Source organism: Pteropus medius, unplaced genomic scaffold (genome assembly GCF_902729225.1).
Source record: "Pteropus medius unplaced genomic scaffold, Ma_sr-lr_union100, whole genome shotgun sequence".
NCBI lineage: Eukaryota > Metazoa > Chordata > Mammalia > Chiroptera > Pteropodidae > Pteropus > Pteropus medius.
In genome coordinates, this window is record NW_024340692.1 from 3780594 (window position 1) to 3793419 (window position 12826).

General features: G+C 41.0%; 2 pseudogenes; both read left to right on the forward strand.

Moving 5' to 3' along the window:
* Window positions 1-10101: 10101 nt before the first annotated feature.
* LOC120594559 (uncharacterized) lies at window positions 10102-10220 on the forward strand (annotated as a pseudogene).
* Window positions 10221-11669: 1449 nt separating this feature from the next.
* LOC120590938 (uncharacterized) lies at window positions 11670-11788 on the forward strand (annotated as a pseudogene).
* The last annotated feature ends 1038 nt before the right edge of the window (window positions 11789-12826 follow it).

Sequence of the window (12826 nt, forward strand, 5' to 3'; positions counted from 1 at the left end):
GAAGGGGGAAGAAGGCAAGGACAGCTGCTTAGAACAGCTCACGTTCCATAGGGTCAGGAGAGCCAAGAAGGAGGTAGTTGTACAATTTTTTTTTCTTTTTCTTCTTTTGGACTGGGAAGGGATGCCAGAGTCCCTTAGGGAAGCAAAAGATACGATGGGTCACCTAGGTTATTGCAAAGGACAGTGGTCAAACTGAGTAATCATGGCGAGTGGTAGCCAGGATGGGTCTCTTCTGTTTCCATCATTACGTTTGCTTGTCCCCATAGCCATGAGTGTAATGCTTCTCGGCTACAGTTCTCTTGATCAAAATGTAAGCTCATTTACCTTCCTATGAAGCATCAAAGTAACTTCTCCATTTTCATATTTTCCCTCAAAACTAAACCACGTGTGGTAGCCTTGCTCATGTTAGTATTACGGCCACATCTTATCTGTCCCAGACTCATTTCCATATTTCCAATAGTTGGAGAGTTTCTCACCGTAAATGGTAATGTTCAATTAGTATTATGTAAATCCAACTGTAAAACTGACCAGTGAGTTAGTTCATCCTCACTCTTGCCCAGATCTGCATCCATCCTTGTGTCCTTCTATCATCCCCATTCTTCTCACATCTTGCACGAAATGATGTTTATGGTCATTCAGCAATAGCTGGACACCAACACTGTCTTTTTGGCATTTGCTGAAAAATCCAAATGCCTAATGACGGGGATACAAAAAAACGAAGCATTTTCACAAATACACTGAATTGGATCAGCATTATTGTTCATTATAATGCTATATATATTTTTGAAGCAACGTGCTATAGTTGTCATAAAACTATTCTAAAGTGTTGTAAATTTATTTGACCTTTACTGCAAAAAAAAAAATTTTTTTATATGGAGTATCAAGACAAGGTTCAGTTTGTAACAAATAGTGAACCATTACAAAAGAGGAAAGGAAAAGCCTGGGCCGAGCAGCGAGAAGCTTCAGTTCAATTTCACCTCATATCTTTCTAATAACTTACTTGTCACTTTATTCCCTTCCAGTAATGTGAATGCTGCTGACAAGACTGTCACACTAACAGCAGACAACACCCTCTTTGCTTCAGCCCCAGCTCTCCTGGCTACTTATTGCCCTGGCCCTGAAGGGACACAAACTAATAGTGTGCTTTCCAGTTCAGCACTTGGCCATCAAATATAAAAGGATGCGTAATTGCCTGTTTATCCCTTGTGAAGGGGAAATTGAGTACAAGGGCTAGGCTTCCCCACCGAGTTCCCTGATGTACACACATTCACAATCAGCCTCTCTCTCTCCCTCCCTCTCCATCCCTCCCACTCATCCCCCCCCCGCCCCCATGCCACCCCTCACTACACAAGCTTATACACACACCTACTAAACTGCATCTTTGGTAAGCCCAGGGCTGCCTCTAGATGTCCTCTCCAGCTATTAAGTGGACAGTAACAAGATGACTTCTTAAAGGGTCAGTAGGGAGATGCTGGCTGTGACAGAATTCTTTGTGTCTTTGGAACTTAAGTATTGCAATTGCATGCCCATCCATTTTGGAAGTACTGGGTGTGGCCCTATAATTACTGCAAATTTCCCCACAAGTCAATGGCATAAGCAGGATTAGATTGCCCCATATTCTGTAAGGAAAGCATTAAAATATTTTTCCTCCCCTTCAAAAAGTTTACACGTTGAAGATAAATTAGTGCATAAAAATGGTATGTTTTGTTTTGTTTTTGCTTTGGCATTCGACCATTGGTCTAAATGTATATGTGTATCTCTCAATGACAACCTTCAAATCCATAGTGTAAAATGACAGAGTAACTTTCATTTTGTTAAACTGGACTGACAATCTGAAAAAAAAAGGCACAGGGATTTTGACTTTAATCACTAAAACAGGGACTACACTATACATAAAATTCCCCACTTTGGGAGAATTTTCGTGAGTACAAGTACAGTGAGCTTTACAAAATCAAGAGGCCAAAAGGTACCAAGGAAGAACAGGTGAAAATGTTATATTCCAAAATACCTTGAGCCCAAATAACCTGGAGGTATTGGCTACTATTTTTGTATATTGAACTACTTAAATGATGGTTGAAAGTGGCTAGTTAGTGATAAGGGAAGGACAAGATCTTTGTGAATCTTCCATATGGAACTTGGGGACTGTGCTTCCTTCCAACTCTCTGGCAGCAGGTGTGACAGAAGCTGTTGACCCCTGCTACAACAGTCACATTTCAAATATATTTGTCAACCAAATAAGACACACGCAGGTGTCATCTTTGGTGTGAACGTGTGGGAAGAGGGAAAAGCAGCAGTTTGAAGATAGACAACTTAACGGGTCTAATCTGACAAACCTGTGCTAAATAATTTCACTAACCAGTCTGAGCACTGGGAAGAAAAGCACTTTGAGCAAGGATTCTTGGGGTCAGAGGAAAAGCAGTTGACTTGATGTTTTTTACGTTCCTCCAGTTTGTATATATTAAAATCATTTCTCAAACATCCTATTAGAATCTTTAATTAAAAGCTCAGTTGCCAAAATTGCACAGATTCTGCTAACTTATATTAGCATTTTCCCCTGTGAATAACAGGGGTGCTTAAGGACTTTTTGAATTTTTTTAATGCTTTTTTTAGCTTCATTTTTTTTTTAAAGAATCTTTGAAGACAAGGAAGAGCAGAAAAGGGTATTTTAACAAAAACGGAGAGAAGTAGATAGTATAAAAATATATTTCTTGAAGAGAGAGTATCTAAGTGCTATACCAAGACTTTATAAGGCTTCCTGTTGCCAAATGCGCTGTTGAAATAATGCACAACTAAGATGGCAAATCAATCCATTATTAACTGGCTCTGCCCACTTCTCTTATGGAATCCAAGGATTGAGAGGTGCCCCTGGGGAGACCCTGGAGGGATGAGAGAGTTCCACGCATCTGGTCCTAGAAATGTTTTCCAAAAGAGAGGGAGGAAACCCCAGGCCTCTTGGTAGTCCCCCTGCAAGGTGAACTGACCCAGCACTGTTTCTGTGGGAGCCTCGCTGCCTGCCTTTTCCATGCTAGGAGACAAAGCATCTCCCGCCCACCCGTGAACCAGTACTGTAGCCGCAAGAAGCATTGATCCATGAGGTATGATGCTCTTGAACTTCCAGACAATGTGCTGAGTTAATAGGTTCACTTAAGATGTATAAACCAAGGTTGATTTTTTTTTTCATCTAGTAGTCAATTTGGAGCATTTTTGCATGTCTCTGTACAGAGTAATTCATTCCTCTCATTGCCTATCTTATTCTTCCCTGACTTCATCATCTTTTCACTCCCACCCTTTGCTCTTCTTGTGATTTCACCCACCCCCTTAAAAACATCTTTTCTGAAGCAAGAAGGTAGAACACTCCTTCATCCTGATTTTGATCGTTTTGGAAACATTTGTGTGTTCTACCCTGTCCAGGGTTTACATAACGTGAATTAAGTGAATGAGATGTTCTAGTATTATATATTAACCTGATATGACTATCGCAGATTTATAATATATGGTGCACTTGCTTTCCTGTGCAAACTTTGGTTCAGCTGCCCTGCGGAGAAATCTTACCATTTTCCTACCAGTGCCAGTATGAAAAGTGCAGGAGAGAGAAATGTGGGTACATGGAGGTCAGAGGGGAAGGAAGGTGGAGAAACCAGGAGTGGACTTTGGTCTGAGGCCACCTGGGCCTTTCCTCAAAGATGGACGTAAGCTGGGGCTTTGGGGAAAAGAGCACTCTGTTCTCTACTGCTGCTCATGGACAAGTCCTTCTTAGAACTGCAAGGTCCCTCACGTAGCTGGGAGAACACACCTTTCTTCTCCACCCCAAACCCACTAGTGTGTCTCAATAACAAAAGCTTCATGCAACCTGCATATTTGACCACAAAAGTGGCCAAAGGGAATCAAAATATCTTGAGGAAAAGGAATTTTCACCAAGATATGTCCTCTCCCTCCCCCAGAGTCTGGGGGTTTCTGCTTTTGTGTTTGTGGTGTTCTCATCTGCATCAAACCAGTCTCTTCTGCTAAGCCCGTGCAGAACCAAAGTCTGTACTACAAAAGGTAGCTGCACCGAGGGATGGGGACAGCTTGCATTACCCTGATCTCATTATCGTGATGTTGGTAGCTTCATAAATACTGTATGTACCTTGAACAAGGTTTTTTGTTTTTGTTCTGTTTTGCTTTTGGTTTGTTTTTATTAGTAGTCTAAGGGAATTAAAATTTTATTTGCTATTTCCTTTGTTGTATTTCTGTACTATAAACTGTCCTACAGTATGTCTTTTGCATAAAATGCATAAGGGTTTGGGGATGTAAATGGAATTTTATTCATATTTTGTCCAAATACCTCTTGTAATTTGTATCAAAATTCTTGTACAATTTTTATATTAAAGATTTATCAGTCACTGATCTCTTCTTATCTTTTTGATTTGAAGAAACCTCAACAAACTCCAGCAGACCTTTCCAAAATACACCCAGTGACATGTCAGCTCCCATCATAATGCACCCTATTTAAGTATACTTGCTGAATAACTCAGAGTCGATCCCCTATTTGGACTGAATCCTGGTTTATTTAATACACTTCTTAGGAAGATCAAACTTGTCTTTGGCTCAGATGACAAAGCTGAGTCAGAGCTACAGAGATCCCAGCGAGTCCCAATAAAACCTGGCAAACACTGACCTGAGTCTCCCCTCACCAAAGCTACTACCCCTGTGAGGATTTCTTTTCTGTGTCTCTCTGGAGTTCCTTTCTCCCAAAGCTTTTGCTCCTTTAAGGCAAGGAAGACCAAAAGAAGAACTTAGGAATCTTTGCACCTCAGCTTTCTGTAAATAGATTTTCTTTCCTCCCCAACTCTGGGAAATTTGTGGACAGCAGCCAACAGGATGATGACTATATATGTTTTTTTTTTCAGACTAAATGCTGTGTTTCGGTTTATATTCTCTTGGCAGTGGTTTTCTGCAGATTGTGCTTTTTATATTCTAGAAATAAAACTAGCAGGTGGAAAGTTGTCATAATCGGCAGCGTCTCCTCCTCCTGTCATACTGCTTGAGCAACAGTGGGGGAAAGTATAAAGAAAGTGCTTTGGACTCGGCAATGTTTAATATTACCCCAGCCTCTTAAACCAATCCTAGCTGGAAATCAGGCTAACTCAGACTGCAAGGAGTCTCTCTTCTAATTTAGTATTTTCAGTTCATCCCTGATCAAGCCAGATTTGTCCATCTCCCTGGTTTGTCTCACTACTTCTCCGATTCCCCCTGGCTGGTAACTAGGGAAATGAGCACCCAGACTCTACAGCAGCTCCCTGGGCCTGGGCCTCTGGCCGGCAGGGAGCCAGGCAGACTGCTTGTACCTGTTCTGCTGTCACCTGGCCCACAGCACAAAGCGGTCCAGCCACCTTCAGATGCCACTGACTGAGGACCTCTCCCAAGGCAAGAGGGGTGCCAACCTTGACGGGGTTGCCTTGGTTTCCTTTGAGCACCCATAGACAGGTTTTGGGGTGAGGGGGAAAAAAATAAAAGGTTAAGCAACTTTGAAGAAGTCTACTTCTGTTGAGGGATGTGGTGATGAAGTGTCACAGATGTGTTAACACACTCCTGGAGGGAACCCACGCATAATTATGATCTTTTCATCTGTCATAACAGGTCTGTAATCGGCAACAATTCTCCCTCAAACAGTTCCTTCTTCTTAAAAAGATTATTTCAAATGTTATTCAATGGTGGGAATCCTCCTGTTCAGCAAAGAGGCACCCATGAAGACAGCTCCTGGCACAAAGCTAATCAAAGCTGCCTAGGTTGCGGCCAGTGGCTCTCCTGAGTCACTGGAAGACTTGCCGAGTGCTAATTCGCACCGTGTCAGTTGACAGTATGACAGTAGATTAAGTGCTACTAATTTAATAAAGCTGCTCTGAGGACGAAGCCGATCTATCAGTGAAGACCAGAGAGGATCCCATTGGCCAATGCTCGGGAGAAGCAGCTGAGAATATTGAATTGCCTGGAGTAACACTGGGGGGGAATCTATTGATCCTCAGTAAGGTGCAGTTATTTTTAGTCACCTGACTCTTGGGTACCCAATCATTACCCATATTCATCAGAGAGGTATAATGAACAGAGGTATTGATTAACAGAGCTAGCTGAAGAGATTTCCCAACAGTGCTAGTTCACATTGATAGGTCTCCAATGGGAATAGAGGCCACGCAGCCCTGGAACATAACTTATTGTGTTCTAGGTCCTTCCATTGATTTTATTTTGGAGGCAGGGGCAGGGACAGCCTTGCACACACTGGTGCTCCCTTGACCTTTCTCTGAAAACTTTTTGGCAAAAAAATAAGTAAGTAAGCAAATAAATAAATATAAATAAATATAGATAGATAGATAGATAGATAGATAGATAGATAGATAGATAGATAGATAGATAGATAGATAGATAGATAAAAGAGAAAACCAACTGGCTACAACAGTCAACAAGTATACGGCCCTGCTCTAAGTCTCCTGCTTCCATCCAGTCTGGCTGTCGTAACTCATCTTTGATTGCTGTGTGTGTTATCTTGATTTACAGAAATTTGCTCGAAGCTGGGACATGCCAGTCAGAGCTCAGAGCCATCAGGCATCGGAAGCCTTCCCTCCCCTAAAGATCGACATATGGCTTCGGGAAATTATCGTGTTAGGCTAATTGCACCAAGTTGGCATGGTAGGATCATAATGAGTCCCGATTTCAGCATGCTGACCCCAAACCCAGTGATGCCAGCGCAGAGTAACTTTCCAAGCGTTTTGCCTCATGGCAGGAATCCTCATTGAGCTGCTGTTTGCAAAAGGCATTTGGTTAGATTTCTAGCGTGCGCCCTGATCCTGCACTGCCACGTTCCAATCGTGTGAGCACAGGGAGTTTGCTGTGCTCTTTGCAGGAGCACTTGTCCTTCCAGAGAACTAGTGGTGACCCAACTGCCATAACCACCAGAAGCCATGTGCTGCCTGACAGGCAACATGCTGCTTAAAATGCTGATATGTAACTAGAAACCATTAAACCCCAGGGAGAAAAAAAGTAAAGGATTATTACAAGGACAGCTGTAAAAAGTAAAGCTCAAATGCATCATTAGAAACCAGAAATTCACAAAGTACAACTGTCTGTCATCCACACGAGATATTAGTAACACTCGACTTGTATATTAATGAAATGCTGTCGAAACTCTAAGTCACCCCTTAACCACTGAAGCTGGAGAGAAGTTTCTCTTTAGTCTCTCCTTATCTAAGCCTGGGTTTTTGATGACATTAAATTTCATTTGCCTCACATTAGCCTCACCAACATGCCTTAATTTGTCTTACCTCGGCCAGCAGAGTTTTTCATCTTCGGGTGCAGGCTCTGCTTTGACTTTGAGATTCTTACGCCACCTTCATCCTTTTCTTTGCCCTTCTTTCCTCTCTTCATCGTAGTGTTGAGTTCGACTTCTGTTTTCCCGGCTGATAACATTTAAAAAATCAGTTCGATATATTTTGATTTGCTGAGGTTAGACTTTACCTTGACTTCTTTCCAAATGTAAGAGCTTACAGGGGAAAAAAGTATCAAAGCCTTCAATAATTTAAAATCCAGAGTTCTGTTCATTGTGTAGCAAATTCAAGTTTTTGGAATACTCCAAAAAATGGTCATAGGCAATTGAATTTAGAGGTTATCAGAGTTTTGGGCATGTGCTGTGTGAGGTGATTTAAAATTATTAGGCCACTTGCAGGTTTTTAGAGAGATTCATTTTTACAGATATAAGTGCTATTAACAATTCGAAGCACTCTCATAATTCCACATCTTTGTTCTTCCTCATGATCTCAATTTCAATTTTTCTTATTTTTTCTTAAGTGGAGAATTTCCTTTCAAAGTTCCACAAAGTCATTTGCAGGCTGAAAACAAGACACTTATTTGATTATTTTCAGATGTCGCATCAATTGGCCTTCAGCAGGAAGTGATCCTGCAAGACGTTATGCTTTTTGCTTTCTGTTCTTTCAAAAACCACAAACCTGTGTGTTTGAAAATCTGACTCTTTCCGAAGCTTTCAGTCGCACCCACAGAGCTCACATGTGAGAATGGTTTCAGGCTCACATGCAGACCTGCCTTTTGAAGAGAGCAAAAAAGCCCACTCACTTTTCATAGATCTACTGTGAGCATAAGCAGAGAGGAGGGAAAGCCAGGGTGAAGTCCAGGGAGCTGTACCCCACATGGGAATTGTGTTCTAAGCACCTGAAATATAGGTTGTTTCTCCAGCCCTCACAGTTTGTGGCACATAGTAGGTGATCAGTGCACATAAATAGAATAAATGGATGAATGAATGGGGAATGGGGGTGGGTGCATGTAGCCTTGCATTAAATGCCAAAGTCAGAGCCAGTCTTAAGAGTAGGCAAAGAAGCCATCTATCATACCTGAATAGAATGTATGATTCAGCTACCTGAGAAGCAAATAGTAGCAGAAGCATTGAAAAAGAAGACCAGGATTCAAAGTACCACTGAAATGGCCTCACTTTGCCATGTTTTCCCTTCAGGATGCCTTGGCCTGAACTCATTGAAACCTATAACCCATGAGTGGGCATCAGGGCTGGACAAAGAGACCTCTAGGAGAAACCCTCTGGTCAAGTAGTTGGGAAGAAAACAGTGAATGTTCAGGGAGAGTGGGAGAAATTTCCAATTCTTTCCTTTTTTTCTGGTGGTTTGTTTGTTTTTAATGCCCACCTCAAACCCAAGCAATCCTGTAGCAGAGTAGCAGCAGCAGCAACAGCAACCAGCAGGCGCCTAAACTCTGCAGGAAGGAAGCCGCCTGCCTCACTGCAGGAGCCTGTGTCCAGAGAGGGTGGGGAAACCCCTTTTTAGTCTCCATCTGTCCTCCCGCCGCTTGCTCCTGGAAGTGAGCAGTCATAGGAAGTAAACTGCAGAGCACCAGCTTTATGGCCAGAGGAATGAAAAGGCAGAGCTGGGAAGTTCCAAGCAGACCATGGAGGGGGAAGTCCTTAGGAAATGATGAATGATGAATTTCTGGGCTCACCCCTGAGGTGTATGTGCATGGATCTGACCCTACACAGCATAGACTGGCTACCAGGTGGTGCACACGTGGGACAGATCCAAATAGTGCTTCAAGGGCTTTTAAAACTGAACTGATACTGGAACTAAGACCAGCAGAAGGATGATTGGAACTTGCAGCCTGAACTCAGGTCAAGTGGCTCCTAAAAACGTATTGACTTTCTCCATAGGCTTTAAACAAGACCCAGAATCTCATAACATGTGTAGTAGTCTGGCTTATTATTTGTTTGTTTTTTAGTTGTGGTAAAATATATATAACAAAATTTTACCATTTTAACCATTTTTAAATGTACAGTTCTGTGGCATTAATGTGCAACCATCACCACGATCTATCTCCAGAATTTTTCATCTCCCTCAGCTGAAACTCTATGCCCATTAAATACTTTCTCTCCATTCCCTACCCCCACCATTCTACTTTCTGTCTCTATGTATTTGACTACTCTAAGTACCTCATATAGGTGCAATCATGTAATATTCATCTTGTGACTGGCTTATTTCACTTAACATAATGTCTTAAAGGTTCATCAGTGTTGTAGCATGTGTCAAAATGTCTTTTCTTTTCAGGACTGAATAAGATTCCATTGTGCGCATATACCACATTTTGTTTATTTATTCATCTTCTGATGGGTGCTTGGCTTGATTCTTCCAGTAGGCGGTAGGCAGACTTCTAAGATGGTCCCTAATGATCCTCACGTATCACTTTTTATATCCTCATGTCATCCCATCCCCTTGAGTGTGGGCTAAATCTAGTGATTTACTTTTAATAAATCTACTATGGTAAAAGTGATGAGATACAGTCAAGATGCAGTCCAAAATTTTTCATCCTATGAAGAATCAGGAATATCTTTCACATGGGAAATGACAATCAAAAGATGTCATTACCAAGATGACAAAGGTGTCATAATTACCTTAAAAAAAGACTTAAGAGCAAGTATTATTTAAATACTCCAATATAAGGGCAAACACTCTTGAAGTGAATGAAAATTTAGAGGGTCTCAGCTAGAAAACAGAAGACATAAAGAATCAAATGAAAATTTTAGAACTGAAAAATAAGACAATTAAAATAAAAAATTCAGTCCACGGCCATGCTATCCTGAACAAACCCAATCCCGTCTGATCTCGGAAGCTAAGCAGGGTCGGTCCTGGTTAGTACTCGGATGGGAGACCAACTAGGAAGACCAGGTGCTATAGGTGTAAAAAATAAAAACTAAAAAATAATACGGAATTGTAAGCTGACAAGGTCCTTGCAATCTGTGAGGTCAACCAAGGGTTGCCTTGCCTAAAAATATAAATAAATAAATAAATAAATAAATAATAAAATAAAATAAAATAAAATAAAATAAAAATAAAAAATTCACTAGATCAGTTCAATAGTAGAATGGAGATTACACAGGAAAGTCACTGAACTTGAAGATAGGTTAATAGAAATTGCCCAATCTGGACAATACAGAGAAAAAAAATTAAATAGATCATTAGGAACCTGTGAGGTAATAACAAAACAAATAACAAATTTGTTATTGGAGTCCCAGACCTAGAGGAGAAAGAGTTCAGTGAAGAAAAAATATTTGAAGAACTAATGGCTGAAAACTTCCTAAATCTGGCAAAGGATGCAAACCTACAAATTCAAGAGGCTCAGAAAAACCCATACAGGATAAAGCCAAATCAATGAACACCCAGACATAGCATAATCGAGTTGCTGAAATCTGCAGATAAAGAAGAAAATCTCAAAAAAAGAAACCCTGAGAAAAATGGTGCGTTGCTTATAGGAAAACAATTGGAATGAGAGGTTTGTTTTGTTTGTTTTGTTTTTTAAATCAGAAACCAGGAAATCTGGAAGGAGTGGTGCAACATTTTGAAAGTACTAAAGGAAAAGAACCATCAACTCAGAATTTTAAGTTCAAACAAAAAATATTCATCAGCAATGAAAGTGAATTAAAAACAACCTCTGAGGAAGGATATCTCAATTTCTGCCCTCCCAAGAATACATGTTCCAAAAGAAATGCTAAATGAAATTCTTTAGAAAGAAGACAAATGGTACTGTAAAGAAAGTTGGAACCTCAATAAAGAAGAAAGAGCAACAGAAATGATAAGTACACGGGCAAATATAACAAATTGTTTTTCCCCTGAAAATCCTTTGATGATTTCACAACAAAAAAATATAACATTTTCTGATGATGTTTTCAATGTATATAAGTGTAATGCATAAGCCAATAATGGCATAAGGTTACATCTTATGATTCTGTTCGTATGACATTCTCTGGAAGATAAAACTATAGTTGTAAAGAACAGGCAATTGGTTGCTAGGGCTTGGGGTGGGAGTAGGGTATGGCTACAGAGAGATAGTAGGAAGGAATTGGAGGAGAAGGGTGATGGAACTACACTGTATCGATACTATTGCAGAAGTGGTATCATAAATCTATCCACTAAATTTTATACAACTATGCACAGAGAAAAAGTCGATTTTACCCTACATTGTTGAAAAAAAAAAAAAAAAAAAGAATAAGAAGTAGAGGTAAGTCCCCTGGTAATTCGATTTCAGAAGGAGTGAAATTTGCCTCCTCCATCCGCTCACTCTCAGCTTTAAGTGATACATCCCTTATTTGTTTGCTTTTATGGGAGTGTCCTTAAAAGTACTTCATATCTGTGTATGGCCATGCTACCCTGAACAAGCCCGATCCCATCTGATCTTGGAAGCTAAGCAGGGTCAGGCCTGGTTAGTACTTGAATGGGAGACCACCTAGGAAGATCAGGTACTGTAGGTGTAAAAAATAAAATACAATAAAAAAAATAAGGGATTGCAAGCTGACAAGTTCCTTGCAATCCGTGAGGTCGACGAAGGGTTGCCTCATCTAAAAATTAAAAAGAAAAAAGAAGTACTTCATAGCAAAACGATGAAGCTTAATATAAATCCTTATAGAGGAACCTCATTGACTTAAATTCACCTTAAGGTTTAATATTTTTTGGTTTATTTACAGCAGTGTGTTTTGATAGAAGAGGGCCAAAAGAGGCAGGGAGTGGGGCACAGGACATTTTGACAGGAGGTGCCACCAGTGAATATGGAAAGGATTGATCTGGGGTTTCTGAAGACCCTGCATGTTGATAAACATGCCTTGGAGAACACTTCAAAAATTTGTGATGAGAGGGGTGGGGAGGAATTTTTGTGTTATTAACAACCTGGAGTTTTCCCCCCAGCACAGCAAGGAGTTCCTGGATACTGACCATGCACAACTCTGCAACAGCTGCGTGGAACCTCTGAGTCTGCACCTATGCCCTCCAGATTGCTCCTTGTGAACATGCAGGCTGCAGTACCACTGGGAACAAGAGTTTAGGTATGAAAAACATCTTAGATCTTATGTCTACACTGGCAAGTCCACGGACCAGCTTCTTCAAAGTAAGCAGTGAGTGGAGAAGAGAAACCAACAAGGGAGATTGACAAGAGCGGTAAGGAGATAACCAGACTCTCGTGCATATAGGGAAGCTAGAAATATCAAAGAGTGAGTGGTCGACCACTGAAACATTCCAGAGATGGCAGGTGAAGTAGCAATTGGGAAACATTCACTGGATTTGGTGATCAGGTAAGCTGTTACTACGTCAGTGCAAACAGGGCCTGTCCTTGGCGTATGTAGGACAGTGCCCACCAAGCCCAGTCTTCTTTGCTAGTTAAAACTGCTTCACCCTCAACCACTACACAAGGAAGCCCTTCTAGGTTGGCTTTTGCAGAACAGTGGCCAGAGGTTAACTAGATGCGGGTGCCTTACTCAAGGGCAGCCCATTTTATAGGCTGGCTGGTGACCTGTGAG